This window comes from Notothenia rossii (genome assembly GCF_949606895.1).
Source record: "Notothenia rossii genome assembly, chromosome: 5".
Classification (NCBI taxonomy): domain Eukaryota; kingdom Metazoa; phylum Chordata; class Actinopteri; order Perciformes; family Nototheniidae; genus Notothenia; species Notothenia rossii.
The window spans coordinates 63,595,476-63,612,157 of NC_136903.1; the positions used below are offsets into that span (position 1 = coordinate 63,595,476).

General features: G+C 44.1%; 1 long non-coding RNA gene across 1 annotated transcript; it reads right to left on the reverse strand.

The window, feature by feature from the left end:
- Nucleotides 1-220: 220 nt before the first annotated feature.
- Nucleotides 221-1,639, reverse strand: LOC307041988. Its single transcript, XR_013808963.1, has 2 exons — nt 541-1,639; nt 221-320 (listed from the first exon to the last, which is right to left on the reverse strand). It is a non-coding gene; the product is annotated as an uncharacterized lncRNA (long non-coding RNA).
- Between the last annotated feature and the right edge of the window lie 15,043 nt (nt 1,640-16,682).

A 16,682-nucleotide genomic window follows, 5' to 3' on the forward strand; every position in this document is an offset into this window, starting at 1 on the left:
ATTACTAATAATCATTTAAACCTGCTATTACCAATATTTCACAAATTCTTCATGTAAACTTAAGAGTACAGCTGTATGTTGAGTATGTCAACTTTGCTTGGTTCATCTTACTGGGGGGGGGGGGGGGGGGCAGCTACATGGATGTCGGTGCAGTCCACAATAATTTTGCAGCTGAAGGCAGAATGAATTTATTATTGACTCAGAATGAAGCACAACTTCATGTCATACAATACATTGACTTTATTTGTAATCGTGTAAAAAAATATGAATATTGATTAGCAAGCAGGACCTGCAGGAACAGAGAATGGTGATGGATGGAGCTGGGAAGAGAGAAGAATAAAGAAAACAGATCAACTTTATTATCGGATATTAAAAATTCAATTTCAAAACAAGTTGCCGCTCCTACAGTTTTCTAGTATGTAAAGATGATTTCACATGACCTATGCAAAATATCACACTCAATACATGTGTGTCTCTGAGGGGTGCATTGTGCCTTTGATGTATATAAATAATATACCATAACCAAATACTATTACGTACAGTGGAAATCAGGTTGCCAGAGCAGGTCAGACCAGTGTGCATGTTCCTCAGGGTCTCAGCAGTTACAGGTGAGGTAAAGAAAATAAAAGAGAAAAAGGTCAGTAACAACACTTTAAAGTAACAACACTGAATAATTATCTCTTTTAATAATTTTCTCTCAGTAATCACTCAACTACTGTCTTTCCAACAAACAGATTGACTCACTCTCACTGTCATCACAATGAAACACGTCCAGAAGAATGTCATGCAAAGCTGCCTGCCTTCCTTCCTTCGACTCTCCCTGAACTGCCTGATCTTTTAATGGTCAATGTTAACCATTTGTGCAGATAGCATTAAGTAGAAAAGATCGCTGATACTAATGTGGGGTTAGCCTACCGCCCGCCCGCTTAGCACCTGGTGGAGGGGGCGATAGGCTACTCTTCAAATGTTTCACAAAATACTTACCATCATGACTACTCTTAATGTTTAACATTTTGGTTTACTTCATGTTAAGGCTAATACAAATGACAAGGCTAAGTAATGTAATATAATGCTAACTAACATGCTCGCTACTAGCTAGGTAGCTAACTTGACTATGTTCCATGCAAAACATGTACTGTATATTACCTGATATGTTTGGTCCGACGACTCCTGGTCCTTTCATCAGACGGGAAGCGATAGAACGAGCAAGTGGTATGATCTCTTTTGTGATTACAACCTCGTACAAAGCACACAGGCATCTTGTAAAAGTGAATTTATTGGAGCAATCTCTTATATTTATTGGAGGGAATAAATCAGTCTTCTTCTTCCTCTTTGCTTTGCGAGTCACAACCAGTCTTGGAGCATTATCGCCTATGACATCACTTACGCGACCCAGAATGCATTTGGGATTTGTAGTCTTTCTAGTTGCGTATTATTCATAGTCTTATATTTCAGCATTTTTACGACAAACTGTGACTTTTTTTGCATGGAAATGATTGTTTAAGACTGACAAACATCATATGTGTCATTCGTGGCACAATTCAAACGGGATCAAAAGATAACTTTTCTCTCTCCATTGACTTCAATGTATAATTTTCCGCTTCCGGGGTCCCATGGAGGCTCCCGGAAGGGGAGGGACTTCGCCTCTCTATAGGAATACTTACGGTTCGTCATGATCTGTAGATTTGATTTGCCCCTGAGCACCCCTGGGTAAATTACCGTACTGCCAATCACAATGCGTGCAATGCGTGACGTCATTGGTAAAATACGGACCCCGAACACATCGTGTACCCGGAACACATCGTGTACCGACAACGGCATAATTACAAGCGGAGAACGGAGTAATTTAACGTCACTGCAGGCATAACAACAGCCGGTGTTTCTCGTGAGTGTTTTCCCCGGGAAACAAACACAATACACACAAACGCAAAAATACACAAACACACACGTATATACACGCGGCGCGGAACACTGTACAAATCCCGTTTCAATAATTCCCCTTTACTCTAAAGTCGCATCTAAAAAGCGTTCTGATCTAGCTGTGTATATTTTGTTATTTTTTATTGTTATATATATTCAATCTCATTAGCTACACGTATTTTTTAAGCTTGTAAGGGAAGATGACAGCTCGCCTCTCACTGGCAACTGCTCTTCCACAGCGCCGCTCCCCCTCCCTCCCGCTGAAATTATTAATGTAAGGCATATAATAATCATAGATAACACGGCAGGGTCCGTTACAGTTTGTTTTCATCTGATTTCAAATAAACAAAGTCTTGGCTTTCAGAATATTAAACTCTTTTCGGCAAATTCAGATGATAAATACAGGTTTGAAGCTTGTAACGGCATAATTACAAGCGGAGAACGGAGTAATTTAACGTCACAACAGGCATAACACCAGCCGGTGTTTCCCGTGAGTGCAGTAATCCAAACGAAAATATCTTCCCTCCGTAGTATTTTGATCATTTGCTCCGCTAATAATCAATCAGATCGATGGATTCCAGAGAAGAGAAAACTTTAAAGGCCTTTTTCTCAAAATGATGACTCTGTAACAGTCATTATATAATGTGACATATTTTGCTTAATATTTGGATTACAAAAACAATCCTGATATCATTAGAAAGCTAGGAATCAAAATGTGTCTTCGGGTCAATGCGACTGATTTCGATGGAGCAGGTCACTTGCATTAGTTAAAATAAAGCAGGCAGACATAACAGGAAGAAAGTAAATTGTAACCCAATCAAATAGGACATTGTCACACCATTCAAATGTATCCATGTAAATTACAACCAATAAAAAAGCTTAGATTTGTTTATTTGTTACGTTGTTTACTTTATTTGTTACGTTGTTCTGTGTGTGTCAGCCTTTAACCAGAGATAGAAAGAATATACTTGCAAACATGTCAGAAGAACCAGCGCAGAAGAAAACTAAATACAGTCAATTTAAACTTACATTTAACAACTGGAAGGTCACATCCCTGACATCCACATCTCCGGAGCCTGGACCTTCTTCAAACAGCGAAGCCAGATGAACACAAAAGCAGCATCTGCTGCCGCAGAAACTGTCAAAACCGCCGCCGCCCCCACCCCCGCCGTTGTTGAACCAAAACAGGCTGGTTCCGACTGCATGGAGGTTTGTTGTCGGGACATTGAGGCGGGTAAAGCTGTACAGCTAACTATCGGAAAAAAGGAGACCGCTAGTAGATTATTTGGGCAAAGAGAAGGTACTTCAACGCAGAATGGTACAAAAACAGAGAGTGGTTAATTCTTTGCAAAACCACTAAACGATAGTGATAAATTGCGATGTTAACAACCTCATGATAACCTCATATATTTTTAACTTAGGATCATACTTGTGTTTAGTCTAGAAAAAGGTAAATGTGTGCATTTTATTATAAAGTTGTGTATATTTACAGACTGTTACAAAAACTAAGAAGCTTATAAACACCAGGTTTAAAACTAAAAGAGCTTTATAAAAAAGTAAAACAATTAAAGATGTTTGGAGTTTTATTTGAGGTAATTCATTTACATTTTTTGTCAAAGAGATGCTGATTTGAAACCGTTGTTAGGCCTACATACAGTTACGGCATTTCCTGTTTCTGCCGGAGAGAGGGGAGTTTGTCCAAAAGCTTGCCGCTGTATTTACTCCCTCCATCTGACAGGAGGGAGCCTCATGTGTCACTCCACGGAGTTCACTCCGTCACGGAGGGGGAGTGTGTAGGGGTAGGGTGTAGGAAGTGGTTTGGGATTGGGCCATACACACGCACTTTTTTTGGCCCCCCAACTTCTAAAAGGAATCCGGCGCGCCTGGCTAACAGCTGTGTTGTTTTTCTGGGGTTCTCATTGAGGATGACGTCACGGCTCCGCCTACACTGCGTTACTATAGTATAGATACTACCCCAGTTCCTAAACTGTAATGGAAATGCGCCATAAAGTGAGCCAGTCCTAACGAGGCCGAGCCATAGCGAGCGAGGCCGAGCCATAGTGAGCGAGGCCGAGCGAGGCCGTGTCGTGGAAATGCGCCATAATAGGCCCTGAAAACTGCAGCAATTAAACCGCTCCTAAAAAAGCATAACTTAGACACAACCGTAATGAATTATTACAGGCCAATATCAAACCTTCCTTTTTTAAGCAAAATAATTGAAAAAGTTGTTTTTCAACAGTTCAGTCATTTCATGTTTTTAAATGATGGTTTTCATGTGTTTCAGTCGGGCTTTAGACCTAACCACAGCACTGAAACTGCACTTGTAAAGGTCTTAAATGACATTCATTTAAACACAGACTGTGGCAGAATATCAGTTTTAGTATTATTAGATCTCAGCGCTGCCTTTGATACTGTTGACCACAACATGTTGCTAGACCGCCTAGAAAACTCGGTGGGAGTTTCAGCAACAGCTCTAAATTGGTTTAGTACCTACTTAAAGGACAGAAAAAACTTTGTCTCAATAGGCAACTACACATCAACTTTGACAAATATGTCATGCGGGGTTCCTCAAGGCTCCATCTTAGGACCTTTGCTATATGCTACCTCTGGCTGAAATTATTAAAAAGAGCGATCTAAGCTATCACATCTATGCAGACGACACCCAGATTTATTTTAAAATCACACCAGGAGACTATTCTCCGATTAGAACACTGAGCAAGTGCATTGAGCACATCACTGACTGGATGACTCAGAACTTTCTCCAACTGAACAAACAAAAAACAGAGGTCATTGTTTTTGGAGCAAAGAAGAACCGATTAAAAGTAATCGCAGAGCTTCAGTCGGCAGACTACAAAACCACTAATAAAGCCAGAAATCTAGGTGTAGTGATGGACTCAGACCTGAATTTCAACAGCCACATTACAACAGTCATTAGGTCTGCTTATTATCACCTGAAGAATATATCGAGAATTAAAAAACTAATGTTACAACCAGTGGCGGCCGGTCATTAGGGGCAGGTGGGGCACAGCCCCACCTAGTGGCAGCAGAAAGTATTAAAAATAATGATTACAAAAAAATGCAAAAAAAAAAAATATATATATATAAAATATATTTTAAGATCATGTTTAATCATCTGATTTGTCTGTACATTGCTGTTTTAGTCTGTGTTCTTCTAATTAGTGTCTACAGTGTGTGCCTATTGAGCTGTTTAGAGCCATGTGGGACAAAACCCGATCATGCCCCCGTCCCTCTCACTCTAAGTCAGGGGTCTGCAACCTTTTTGACCAAAAGAGCCATTTTGCTCCTTTTTCCCCAAATGTTTTTTCTCTGGAGCCGCAAAACATATTTCATAGCTTGATAGCTTATAATGTTGTATTTATTGTTATATCAGACAAAAACTGAAGTTTGTTTGCATTGATTAGGCTATTTATTACATTATATAAAACTGTTAACCTCTAATAAGAAACAAAGAACTCCTCTAAGGAGAATTACAAATAATACACAGGCCTACTTTAAAATAAATTAAACACAGCACTTGGGGAGTCCTCTGCACATTTGAAGGAAAAAATATATATTTATAATGGGCCCACTTTGAAATAAATAAAACATATGGCTGCACCCTAAAAAGAGTTAACGGTGGGGTAGGTAAGAATGGAGAAACCAGCTCGAGTGCGCTAGAATTTGAAAATACACAACCGGAAAAAATATACCTCTTCCTTACAGAGTCCCTCTTCCAACACACACGAACGCGCATCATCAATGAGGCCACGAGATAAGTTTGTGCACACAGATGGAAGGCTGACAGGCAGGTAGGCCATCCAGTTATTTTAGCCGGGCCGGCTAAAATGATTGGTCGTGCTTTTTACAGCGCTACGGCTTCCAGAGAGATTATTTTTTGTATGTATTTATTGTCAAAGCATTTAATATATTCATTGCTATCGGGACGTGGAATATAACAAAAAGTGTTTTCTGAAATAAATTACATACCCCATTGAATTATGACTGAAGATTGTCAGCTGTCTTCCTCTCCCTTGTTGTTCCTCGATACGTAAAGGCTGCAGCACCGTTGACAACTTCTCTGTACATATCAAACATACCGGTAAACAAGCATCGTTTGCTGTGAAAGCATATAACTCTGTCCACACAGAATTGAATCCTGTGTTCCTCCAGTACTTTTCTTTGATTTATCCATAGTTCGCTCATCGAGCCGGGGGTCAGGTTATTTGCCTCCAAGAAAAGGCGATCGCGCGGGACCGTAGCAGGATGTGACGCATATTTTATTTGACCTAATTAAAACCTTTTTGTTTCTTATTTATGTGTCACAGTATCACCTCAAAATACAAGATACGAAACATTTTCAACCATGCAACAAAATAGAAATAGTCCTACAAATACTTTTATTTTATTTCCTTCTTATTTTTGTCTAAGCTCAAGGGAGCCAGATTAGAGGGCTTAAAGGGCTGCATGCGGCCCGTGGGCCGCGGGTTGCCGACCCCTGCTCTAAGTGAACGATGACTGTAAAAACTACACTGCGCATGCTCAGAGTATTGTCCTATTTAATTTGTGTTGCAAAAAAATTATGACCATAGGGGCAGAGTGCTGCCATCCCCACCATACGTCATCTCACATCATTCAGAGCTGATTGGCTGTAAGTACGTGTGCTGCGAAAAGTGTGGTGTGTGAGGAGGAGGGTTATGGCTAGAAAGGATCCGTCTAGTGTGAATATGACGTCACGTTCTCGTTGTAACTCTCGTTGTAATCGGAGCGGATCGGAAACACGTCTACAGCAGTAACATGATGCAACATACACATTAATGCAGCAGCAATATTAATAGAGAAACATCAGACTTAATAGTAAAACACTGCAAGGGAACATTTTATTGCACCAGGAGCTATCTTGGGACTTTTACTGCGACAACGTTGACTTGCCTGTGAATAAAAAATAAACCATAGTGTTGGTGATCTACAGTGTTCATAGCCGTGGGAACTGTTGGAGATTTGGAGGATGTTCAAAACCAACCTCGTCTCCGCGTGTCGTTTGATAAGCTGGGTAAATTCGTAAAAAGGAAGGGATTAAGAAACACCAGAATGCAAGTTAAACAATAATCTTGTTTTAATGATAAAAAGTAACAATATAAATACAAATACAAATACAAATACAAAGGAAGTACTTCCTGCTCTTCCTCCAATCTCACGGATCTGGTCAGTTTGAAGAAAAGAAGAGGCTGGTTTAAAGAAAACATAGGCTTATATCCAAAAACCCAGGAGGAGCTATGCGGCTGTTATAGGTCCGAATGTCCTGTCCCCTGAAAGTCATGAGTTTTGGTTGATTAACAGAAGTTTAATTGTTCTTGTGGCTTAATGGCTTCCCTGAACTTCCCTTCACCCCAAAGTCAGCTTACTAGGAATGAATACATTTTATTGATAAGCTCAAAAGGACGTTTATCTTGGTTACTGCTGGGTGACCCAAGTCTCCAGGCCTGCAGGATGTGTAGGAGATAAACATTAATTCTACAAGACTTTAACTACATTATCTGAAAATGTATCTGGGACTTCCCCTGTTAATTGCAAGGACTATTGATAATTAACAGAGAGACCCTAGGGGCCTCTTCTTGGTATCTGCTAGGCAGAAGTCACTCAATGCAGAAATCACAAGTTTAACACATATTCTATATAAGGTGACATTAAAATGAATATACCAGATTGAACTTTCCTGCCATAACACGTTACTTTAATACTTCAAATAACTCAAATAATACTTCAATCCCCCTTTTGGTCTCCCCCCCACGAGACCAACACACATAAGACATTTGAAACACAACTAATGTCATTCCTTGCCACTGTGTCTGCTCCCGAACAGCATATACATCCATTAGAAGCTGGGATTTAGAGCACTCCAAACATTTGGGAACCGCTCCTCATAACAGTCTCTCGTGTCAGGGGAGGAAGATCAAAATACGCTAACAAACTGCGTCCTTGTCTGCCGCTTCATCATACTCATCCTCACCCTCTGCCCAAGCCAACAAGGGCATTTGGTACAGTGGGGGAGGAGCAGCTTTTCCTTCAATGGTGGAACTGATTAGTTTGACACACAAGGAGCGGATGCAAGGCACACAACAACAACCACATGTTATTAAAATGGCCATAAAAGTAGCTACAGAAATACAAAGAGACATTATTAAACCTTTCCATTGACCAAACATGTTAGCAAACCACTCCTCTAAGAAATTGTGTACCCCCGATTGTTCATGCATAGTTTTAGATAGGGTGCGAAGGCCTTCTAAAGCCCTTGTGACGGAACCGTCCGGAGCCGTGTTATTGGGAATAAATGTGCAGCACATCTCCCCAAACATTGCACAAACTCCACCCTTCTCTGCAAGAAGCATATCCAGCGCCATCCTATTTTGCACAGCCATAAGGGACGTTGGACCCAATTGTTCAGCCAGGCGTCTACCGCGTCCCTAGTGAGATTGGCCAATCGGAGTATGTTGTAATGTACATAGTTGATCCTTTCTACATTTTTGATAGGGGTCACAGGGAAGAAGGCAGAGATAATTGACAAACTTTCAAACCCTGCAGCGATTTGATCCGCTAGTTTGTATTCGTTAGGGACCCCTCGTGGGATTCCGATGGAATCGATGTAGGTGGGAGAGTCGACAGACAAATCGAAGGAGCCCGGGGCGTGGCGTTTGGACAGCGCGTGTCTCCTACGTCGAGTGATTAGGTTGGTGTTAAGGGTGGCTTTAGGGTCCGTGGGCCCCAGTTTTTTGCCTAATAACATTAGGGGTGCCTGGAGGCGCACCATAGCACACAATCCCACAGATAGTTCGGGAATACGGGTGAACAGGCGGTGGCCCCCACAATAATAGTAGAGCCCAGCTCTGGCCCAATGTCCTATATTAGTGCTAGACATGGTGAGGTTACACCAATCCGTAGAGACATTTCCTAGGTCAAAACGTGGGGACTTTTCAACCATGGAAAAACATGTGTACCCACCGGCGCCTATGTCAGGCGTAAATGGGCCTGTCCTAGTGTCATTATCAATTGGAGGGAAAAGTTTGGCTAGGGTGGCACAGTTAGGAGGGCTGGCCATCCTAGTCAGTTGTAACATACAGTTGTACCCCAAGGTATTTGTGGGAAACAGGGGCGCAGGGTCAGTGACTAATTGCGGGCGGGCCGTAGCACAGGCTAGGCAATCCCCTGCCATTTGTTCTTGGGCTGTTTGGGCAACCCATTTTAACCATAGGTTGTCATCTGTGTATCCTGTGGCCATTTGGATGACGTCTAGAGGTTGAAGTTGGCTATAATCCCCCGTGCATTTATCCGTACATGTAATTTTAGACAGGTATTTCATATTAGATGCTGCACGAGGAAGGTTTCGTTCCACCTTTGGTTTAACTTTAATTTCGAAGAGGCCTTGTGGCGAACCCCCCCCTGCATGTACCGCGAGGACATAAAGTCCAGCGTCGGAGAGCACTACATTTTTTAGCGTTATGCGTACTGGATTACAAAACCTGACAACGCATGGGACGTTTGGGTTTCTCCTAATCACTTTCATTCTATGTTTGAGGGATCTAACAATTTCCGCCGATCGGTAAGGTGGCGTGTATCCCCAGTCATCAGGACCCGAATTTGCTAGGACACCGGACCAGGACTCGCAGGTGCACCCGTATGTGTATGTGACGGACACATAAGGGTCGCCTTTGGTCCTGTATGTACTGCCTCTGTAAATGTAAGGAGCACCTTTAACCGTATCTGTGACGGTTCTGTTACATACCGCAGGGGCTAAGCAGACATATTTGGCTAGGTAGGAATAGGTACTGTCGAGGCTTCTGCAGGGGGCAATTTTGCACAGGTCGAGTTGTATTATTCCATCACTACCTGCATGGAGAGTGAAGGTTTGTCTAGGAGACATTGGGGTAACTACTGTCTCATAATGGCCCCGTTTGACTCTAGTTACGGATTCATTTGGCGGCGGAGTGGAGTCTGGGTGGTCAATGGAATCACATAAGATTAAAATAATGGTAACAATCACAGTAGAAACCAGGGCTAATCCTGCTAACCATTTCCAGTTACCATACATAGTTATATTGTGAGCTCCAACCCTTCTAGTGTCAGTATACGTCTATTCTAACCCCCAAGTTATTAAAAAATGCTGTGAACCACTGGGTCACTCAACCATGATTTTAAAGGTTACAATGTACATACAGCAGGGCGAACAAGTAGATTATTACTCCTAACACTAGTAGTGACCAACAAGTTATCAGGAAATTCAGGGCTCCTTCAGACATTTTCTATTCTTCTCTGAGAGGTTTTGGTCCCTGTGTCAGTATTACATGAGGTAAAAAGAAAGACAAATCCCTTAAATATAGATTTTTTAGAAAACAACTCCCTAGATTTGGGTTTATAAATGGGGTCTTCTTATAGGTTAATAAATGACTTTAACCTGTGGATTAAGATACCACTTCCCTCAAAAAATGGGTTATTAAAAGAACTTTAAACTGTGGGTTAAGATACCACTTCCCTCAAAAAATGGGTTAGTAAATGAGGTGCTATGTGTAGCTTATAGCAACCTGATCAGAGGGGAGCAGGTTCCTCTGTCTTCCCGTGAAGTCCTGTGTCTTCGTGCTCCGGCCTGCTGATGGCGACTTCTGGGCTGTCGGTTGTAGGGATGTCCTTGTTGTCCTTCTCCTCCAGTCCGCTGATGCCTGCTTCCAAGTCGTCTGCTGTAGGGATGTCCGCGAGGTCCTTCTCCTCCAGTCCGCTGATGCCTGCTTCCAAGTCGTCTGCTGTAGGGATGTCCGCGAGGTCCTTCTCCTCCAGTCCGCTGATGCCTGCTTCCAAGTCGTCTGCTGTAGGGATGTCCGCGTTGATGATAGCCAGGTCCGTCCGGATGTCGTCGAGGGTCCTTCCAGGTGATTTCCCCGCTGCACACTGGCTCCAGTGGTACCAGATGTCCCCCTTTCCTTCTAGGCGGACAGCATGGGATGTCCGCTGGGTCACTCTGTAGGGGCCGGTGAACCTGGGGTTGAGCCACTTGGGCCGGATGACCTTCAGCCAGACGAACTCCGCTGTGTTGGCCTCGTGTTTTTCGGGTCCCCCTTTGGCATCAGCAACCTGTGTGGAAAATCCTGACACCAATCCCTTAAGCTGCTGGAAATAAGGTTTCGGACTCAGGACCTCTACTTCCTTTCCTACACTCAAGGCTCCTGGGCCAGGAAACTGATGGCCATGTGTCAGCTCAAATGGGGAGAAGCCTGTCCCTTTGTTTATAGAGCTCCTAATTGACATGAGAGCCAGAGGCAAGGCCTCTAACCATTTCATTCCTGTCTCCTCACATGCTTTGCTGAGTTTCTGTTTGATGTTCTGGTTCATCCTTTCTACCTTTCCCTGAGATTGGGGGTGATAGACAGCTCCAAAACTGTGTCTTAGTCCTAAAGACTGTTCTACTGTGCGAAGGTCGTGGTTCTTGAAATGGCTGCCATTGTCTGACCTCACTTTCCTAGGAAACCCATGTAGTGGAATGTAATGAGTGACTAAGAACTTGATCACTGAGTCTGCATCTTCTCTCCTGCATGGCATAGCTTCTGGCCAACCTGTGTATGCATCGACTACAACTAGTAAGTATCTGAACCCTCTTACTTTGTCAATCATGTCAGTGTAGTCAATTATGATTTCTTCTCTGCCATCTTAGGTAAAGGAAACTTTCCCTGGTGCGGTTTTACAGTGGCTCTGATGTTATGGCTTAAGCAAATTACACATTCCTCTAGGTAATTAGCTATCATGTCAGGTAGGTAAGGGTGCCACCAGTGAGTCAGGTGTCTGTTCATTTGAGTTTTGCCGCAATGTGTTGGGCCGTGTGCTTCTTTAAGCATTGATCTTATCCATCCTGGGGGTATCACTGGTCTCCCATCTGGGGAGTACCATATCCCGTCTTTGTTGGTAGCTCCTCTGTCTAACCATACTGTCTTGTCTTGAGGAGACCCTGTTGCTTGAGCTTCTTTAAGAGTATCATCTGTTACTGCGGGCAGTAAGTCAGCAGATTTTAAGACCAGCATTTGAAACTGGGGCATATACCCGGCTTTGGCTTTAGCTGCCTTGTCTGCTGCATTGTTACCCCAAGCCAAATAGTTGTCCACCGTGCTGTGACCTTTACATTTAAGTAAAGCTAGTTTGTTGGGTAACATTACTGCTTCTGCAAGCCTTTTGATCTGTTTTTCGTGTTTGATGGGAGTATTGGTGGATGTTACAAATCCTGCTCGCATCCATTGGCGCATCTCCACATGTATGACACCATGAACATATGCTGAATCTGTATAGATGTTTACATCTTTTCCCTTTGATAGCTCTAATGCTGCAATGACTCCCATTACTTCTGCCAACTGTGCTGAGACTTTCCCTGTTACTTCTCCTGTTGATCTTTCCTCAAACTCTCCCTCAGCTTTTTGACTCACGACTGCATAGGCCGCTTGGAGCCCTTTGGTGGGGTGTCTAAAACAACAGCCGTCTGTGAACAGGTTTTCTGCATGTGGTATAGGCTCGTCTCTGAGATCTATTCTTAGCTTCACATCCTGGATGATTCTTTCCTCACACCTATGGGGTTCTCCGCTGCCAATGGTGTCTGCGCTGTTAACTCCTTCATGTGTGTAGGTGATGTGTGCTTGCGTTAGAGTTTTTTCTAACCTGGTCTGTCTTGTGGAAGTCATTGTGAATGCACTTGAGTTCACAAAAGAGACAATGCTGTGTGTTGTCAGTACTGTCAAAGGGTGTCTCATCACAATGTGTGAAATTTTGTTTAAGATACGTGCTGTACCTGCTGCATGTCTTGTACATGGAGGTTCCCTGTTCTCCACTCTGTCCAGTGTAATACTAATGTACATCAGTATTGACCTACATCCCCCCCTTTTCTGAAATAGAACACCATTTACTGTGTTTTCATTTTCAGAAACATCAAGGAAAAATGGCAATGCATAGGATGCAGAGGCGAGAGAGGTGACCTGAGACATGGATTGTTTGAGAGAAATGAACGCAGCTTCTGCAGCTTGTGTCCAGTCCAGTGTGACAGTGAGATTGCGCATGCCTTTCTCATTGATCAGTGTCCTCAGTACAGCTGTTCTTGGGTTATACTCTGGGATATAGTGTCTGCTGTAGCCTGTGAGACCCAGAAAAGATAACATGTCTTTGACTGTCCTGGGTTTTGGGTGATGCAATATAACCTCCTGATGTGTTGCTGACATGCCCGTACCTGCTGGAGAGATAACTCTGCCCAAAAATGTCACCTCTTTACGGGTGCATTGTAGCTTTTTCTTGGAGACCTTGAACCCTGTTGTATGGAGGCGAACCAGTAGGTTCCTGGTGGCCTCCAAACAAGAGGCTGCGGAGGGTGCTGCAATGAGAAGGTCATCTACATACTGGATCAACACCACCCCCTCTGGTAATGAAACGCCATCTAGCTGTTCCCTGAGTATTTTGTTAAATATTCCTGGAGACAGACTGAAGCCTTGGGGTAGTCTCGTGTACTGTAGTTTTTCCCCTCCCATTGTAAATGAAAAAATAGGCCTCATTTTCTCCGCCAGAGGTATGCAGAAGAAAGCGTTGGCCAGGTCAATACAGGTGAACCAGGTATGCTCAGGTGTGATATTACAAATAGCCGTGTATGGGTTAGGCACTGGTACCAGAGCTGTAGTTGTAATAGCATTAATGGTCCTTAAATCATGAGCCATTCTGTACTCCCCGCTAGGTTTTGATACCGGGAGTATTGGAGTGTTCCACTCGCTTTGTGAGGGTTCCAACACCCCTGCTCTCTTCAGACCCTCAACTGCCTTGCTGATACCCCCTTTTGCCTGTGGTTTAACAGGGTACTGTGGTTGATATACAGGCATAGTTCTGCTCACCTCAAATGTTATTGGTGCAGCCTTTGAGCAGAAACCTACGTCATGAGAGTCAGATGCCCACAGGTCAGGTGGGAGGTCACGCAACATGTCTTCAGTAAATGAATGGTCAGTTTTTTCTCTACCGTGATGTCTCTCCACTTCGTGTCTCTCCATGAAGATGCATTCTTGTGTGCAGATTTTTAGAGCATAAGCCTTGTGTGAGGGAGAGTATGTGAGTGCTGCTATTTGTGTTGGTTCCCAATCCTCGACTTCTAGCAGTGTCTTTACCATAGGACCAAGTTCCCTAGCTTCATAGCCCCTCCTGATAGCTAAGGAAATGTGTGGTGTGGCTTCAGCTGACATACGGTACCAATAGAGTTGTTCATCAGTGAGTTCAACAGATGCCGCCACCCCCGCTTGTCCCACAAATAAATTGGTTGTGGCTACGTCCCAAATGGACATAGCCACCTCTGCGTCATACGCATATGCATAAATTTGGTCGTCCATTCTATCATAATTCAGCGTCAGATGGGGAGGATCTGGAGGGGAACCATAAGGCCTGAGGAGGTTAATCCACGGCTTCCATTGTTGAAAAATGGAAAATAGTCCTGGTGTCTTGTCTTGGGGCCGGTCCAGCAACCCCCAATATATAGTGGCATGCTGAGTTGCTTCTGCTGCAGTGGATTGGGCCAACATCATTTGAGAAGCTGATTTTATGGTTGATAGTGAACAATTGAGGCGAGTGCCATTTGGGAATGATATTATTAGTCCGTCGGGGGAACAGAGGATGGAGGCGTTAGCTTTGATAAGAACATCCCGCCCCATGAGGTTAGCCGGACTTTGGGGTGCCAGAATGTACTGATGAAGAAATAGCTGGCCCGCTATTCTGGTGGTTAATGGCGTAGTGAGCGGCACCTGCTCTATTTCTCCCGAAAACCCTATGACTGAGACCGTATTACTGGACTTGGATGTGTTGAAAACGGGGGAGTTGATAGTTGAATATCTAGCTCCTGAATCAACAAGGAATGGTAATTTCGCGTTTTTTACAGTCACGTCCATGTAAGGGTCCGCCAGGCCCGTACATTCAGGGTTCCCTGGGCGACCTCATTGTGGTGGGTAACAGTCCTGTTCGTACTGGACAAACTGGCCATAGGGAGCAGCCATCACATTTGGTGCAACGTGACCCTGGTCATGGTGTTGGGCCTGTGGGGCTGCCTCTTGGGGTTTCTGGAAATACTGCATGTCTGCTCTGTACTCTTGTACATGCCCTCTCTGTCCCCCTTGTCCCCGCCCTTCCTGTGGAGGGGTTCCCTTCGGGCACAGCTTGTACCAGTGGCCGGTCTGTCCACAGATGAAACACGCCCTCTGTTGATATGGGTACACTCCTGGAGCTGTTTGAAACCCTCCTCTACCCCTAGCTCTGCCTCTGAACCCGCCCCTCTGTTGCTGAAAACCATTATTGTAGCCGTATTGGGGCTGGTTATAGAATGGACCTTGGTTGGGAAAACCCCCATTTGGGTTTTGCGGCCCCGGTGCCTGCTCTGCTGGCGCCACAGGATGAACAATCAGCTGTTTGGCACTTTTCTTCTCATTTTGAACTGTTTTACGGGCTATTTCTAGCTGAGTACGGAGTAGTTGCACTCTCAACTCTTCTTCCTCAGTTTTATTCTTAGTGAGTTGTTTGTTAAATTTGCCTAAATGATGGCCCAGATGACGCTCCCATGTCTGCGTGTTTAGTAGATCCACTTCTGGGTTGTCCTCCATAAGATCTTTAATCTCGGCAGGTACTGCTGCTAATATTGCTTTACGGAACATCTGCATATGTTGGTCACTATTTTCTGGACTATAGTCAGTAGCTACTATGTATTGTTGGCGTGACCTTAGCAACATGGTTGCTGCGGCCTCTCCAGGTGTGAACGTGAAAGATAGTGAGCCGTAACCTCCTCCCGTCTGTGGGAAATGTTCTCTCATTGCCAAGCTCAGCAAGCTGTGTATGTTGTTGGAAGAGATAGGCTGGTTATCGTTCATTGTTACTGTTCCTGATCTTTCCTCAACTTTCTTTACGTCATGGCTGGAAGTCTGTTGTGCTAATATCCTCCTGAAATCTCCAAGGCAGATTGTTTGTCCTACTGACATATCAGCAAACTTTCTCATCCAATGTCTCCCTCCCTCAGTAGGTAGCGGCATTTTGTCAACTAGTGCGTGCACATCTCCTAGTGAGAAAGGGTGGTAAGCGGTATTCCCATTGGGGAGTGCCACCAAAGGAGCCTGTAATACTGGAGCAATAAAGGGAAGAGGTGTGGGGTCTTCTGAGGTGTGTTGGGATCTCAAACTCCTACGGGGAAGTGCAAGGACCTGTGTAGCAGTCAGTTCAGAGATTGTTCCTGTCATATTTATGTACTTAACCTTGCTCTTGCACATCCTGCCGTTGACATCTCCCTGTTTTGCTCCAGAGGAACACTCACCACTCTCATCCCCCGATGCCCCTCCCTTGCTGGTGGAGTAATGGCCTGTTTGTGCCTGCCGTTCTTGGAACGGCAGGTCACTCAAACTGCCCTCGCCCTTGGGAGAACTTTCACTGTACCCTTCCCCACCTGCTTGTTGTTGGCTACCGCCCTCCTGCTCTCTATTCATTCTGTCCTGACGTACTTGTTCTATTTCTTCCTTCTCTCTTCTCAGTAATTCTTCTGCTTCCTGACAATGGACCCCCTCCCTATCCCGATGGTCCGCACCACCATAAGCTCTTTCCCTCTCCTCATATTTTTCTACAATGGCGACCAATTCTTCCGGTGTGGGGCTGCTCTCGCCCTTTTTAATGGAGATCTTCCTTAAAGGGGTTAGCGAAACATTACCCACTATTTTAAAGTTACCCCCCCTTACACCTGCTTG